The sequence below is a fragment of the Rhinopithecus roxellana genome, chromosome 4 (genome assembly GCF_007565055.1).
Source record: "Rhinopithecus roxellana isolate Shanxi Qingling chromosome 4, ASM756505v1, whole genome shotgun sequence".
Classification (NCBI taxonomy): domain Eukaryota; kingdom Metazoa; phylum Chordata; class Mammalia; order Primates; family Cercopithecidae; genus Rhinopithecus; species Rhinopithecus roxellana.
The window spans coordinates 39527529-39530379 of NC_044552.1; the positions used below are offsets into that span (position 1 = coordinate 39527529).

General features: G+C 48.4%; 1 non-coding gene across 1 annotated transcript; it reads left to right on the forward strand.

The window, feature by feature from the left end:
• Positions 1–2246: 2246 nt before the first annotated feature.
• LOC115897073 lies at positions 2247–2353 on the forward strand. Its single transcript, XR_004057020.1, has one exon. It is a non-coding gene; the product is annotated as a U6 spliceosomal RNA (small nuclear RNA).
• The last annotated feature ends 498 nt before the right edge of the window (positions 2354–2851 follow it).

The window sequence follows — 2851 nt, forward strand, 5'->3', positions numbered from 1 at the left end:
GCTTAGGCTGTCTTTGCTGTGATTCACACTGTTCATCGTCCAAGGTGAGGCAGCTCAGGGGGCTCTCACCATGACATCTGCAGCTGGAATCGAATGAGGTGGGACCTTTGGGTCTCCTGTCCCCGCATATGTTGGCAGACAGGGAGAGTGTGGGTTTGATCTTCATAGGGAAGAGATGTTGAGTGGCAGGAATGGGAAGTTTCAGGAAATGGTGGAGGGACTAGTATTCAGCTCTCTCACACTCCTGCCCCCAGAGTGCCCAGAGGCCCCTGGCAGACACGCTGTGGGTGGGATGGGGAGCCCTTGTGCTCATGCTGCAGATGAACACACTGAGGCTCCCAGTTGCAGCATGACTTGCACCTTCAGAGTGTTGGTGGCCCCCAAGCCGTGCTTTCCCAGCTGCTCCCCCCACCCCAGGTATTCACGCCTTTGCAGAGGAAGAAATGTGGGTGGGCCTGCAGTGCTGGTTGTGATTCTTAGCAGCCCTGATGGTTGCCTAGGGGATATCACCTGCCCGATTCTCACATAATTCTTACTCCTCTTTGTAGGGACAATGTCAATGGGAAATGGGAGGAAATGATGGGAGTATACACTCTGGCCGCAGCAGGGCTGCTGCGAATGGCTGTAGGCTTAAACATCCTTTGCACAGGGTGTGCTCTGTTTCTGGAAGCTTCCACGCTGATGGTGCCCTGTGGGAATACCCCACCCTGTCCTTGGCTTGACCCGGACAGTCTCCCTTCTCTCCTCGTGCTCTTAGGCATCGCCAACACGCTCAGGAAGCGGGAAGACTCCCCTCTCCTTCCCCTGATTTGAAGGAAACAAAATTGGTCCATGCCATAGGGCAGTTTGGAGACTTCTTGATAAGGGCTCTGTCACATGGACCACCAAGCTGAACCCCCAGGGAGCCAGCAGGTGAGAGTCAATTACTGAGGGGCTTGAAAGAAGTGAGAGCAGGTCCAAGAAAGCAGGCAGCAGGAGGGGAAGGGCTGTAATTAAGTAGCCACAAGCCAAGGTGCTGAGTCTGTAGTTTTTAGGCTTTGAAATACTTCTGTTGTGCTAATGCAGGTGCTGCTGGGGGTGAACAACTGAGGGGTGTGGCTTTTTATGAGGGGGACCTTATTGTGAGAGGAGTAGCTTTGGATCTGTCTTCGTTAGTCCATGGCTGAAACACCCCAGAGTAAAGTCTCAGAGTAAAGCAAGTCCTCCGCTTGTCAAAGTGACAGTGGAAGATTCTGGAGGATGAGGCCAATTCTGCTTTTCTGGCTGGAAGGAGGGCAGAGGTGCTGGTCTCTGTGAAGGGGCGGTCTATCCAGGATCCTCCGCTGGGCACTGTCCATAATTCCAGAGTGGAACCATGGAGCTGGAGGAGCTGGCATCTCCTGCAGCATTGGTCAAGGGGATGTTTGCCTTGCCTCTCAAAATATTCCTTAGGAAAGGGGAGTTTCAAATAAATTTGGAAAACTCTACATTTTGCCTCTCTCTCTTGGATGTTTATCATGCTCTTTATCATGTTAAGGTCCTCAGAATTCCTAGGTGAAGGAAACCGTTTAATTGTGTTCAGCTCAGCATGTTCTAGCATTAGTCTATCATGGGACCAAATTTACATAGACCCTAGGAAACAGCCCCTAGGAAACCCCCTTTTAAAAGTGAAATACTTCTCTGGTTTGGTTTTTGTTTCCGCAGGGGTGAGTAAAACACTTAGGGAGGGGACTGTATCACTGTATAAGACACAGTCCCTACTCTCCTCTTGTTGAAGAGGCAACACACAGCTCCTCAAACCCCCAGATAACCAACCAGCCTTGAGAGGAAGGTATAGGGAGAGATTTGTTAAAGGATCAAAAATTACAGCTAGATAAGAGAAATAAGTTCTAGTGTTCTGTACCACTGTAGTTAACGATCATATAGTTTCAAATAGCTAGGAGGAGGATATTGAATATTCCCAACACACAGAAATGTTAAATGTTTGGGAAGGTGGATATGCTAATTACCCTGATCTGGTCAATATACATTATACTTATCAAAACATCATCATGTATCCCATGAATATATATAATTATTATGTATCAATTAAAAATAGAATTAAATTTAAGAAAGAAGATAGTAGGTTGCCGGGGCTAAGGAGCTAGGGCAGGCTGAGGGTGGGAGTGGAGACCAGTAGGAGAAGAGGGAAAAAGAGTGAATGTTGGGATTGGGGAGAAGCAGGTGAGGTAGAGTAAGGAAGGAATGAGAGACAAAGAGGGCCCAGGGTGCTTGCTTCTGCAGCACATATACTAAAATTGGAAGGATACAGAAAAGATTAGCATGGCCCCTGTGCAAGGATGACATGCAAATTTGTGAAGCCTTCCATAATTTTTAGGGGGAGGCGGGGGGTGGGGAAAGTGAGGATGGTTAATGGGTACCAAAAGGAAAAATAGAAAAAATGAACAAGACCTAGTATTTGATGCTTGAGGGAAGGGATACCTCCTTTTCCATGATATGGTTATTATGCATCACATTCCTCTATCAAAGTATTTTATGTAACCCATAAAGATATATATACCTACTGTGTGCACACAAAAATGAAAGATTACAAATTAAAAAAAAAAAAAAAGCCCAGGTGCAGGAGGAAGGCTGCCTGGTTCTGTCCTGTCCCAGGCTCAGGCCCACTTTAGCCCTCCCTCACTGGGTTCTTCTGGTCTGTAGGGAGCAGAGAAGTAGGGCCCTGACTGACAATTATCGGGTGAGGGTGGTGTGGGGGTGGCAGCAGCCGTTTGGTCCCTGTGAGGGGCCAGACAGCCAAGAGTCAGTGCTCCTTCCTCCTCTGGGGACACTCCCTCCCTTGCAGTGATGCCAGGGAGGTGCAGAGTCAGTG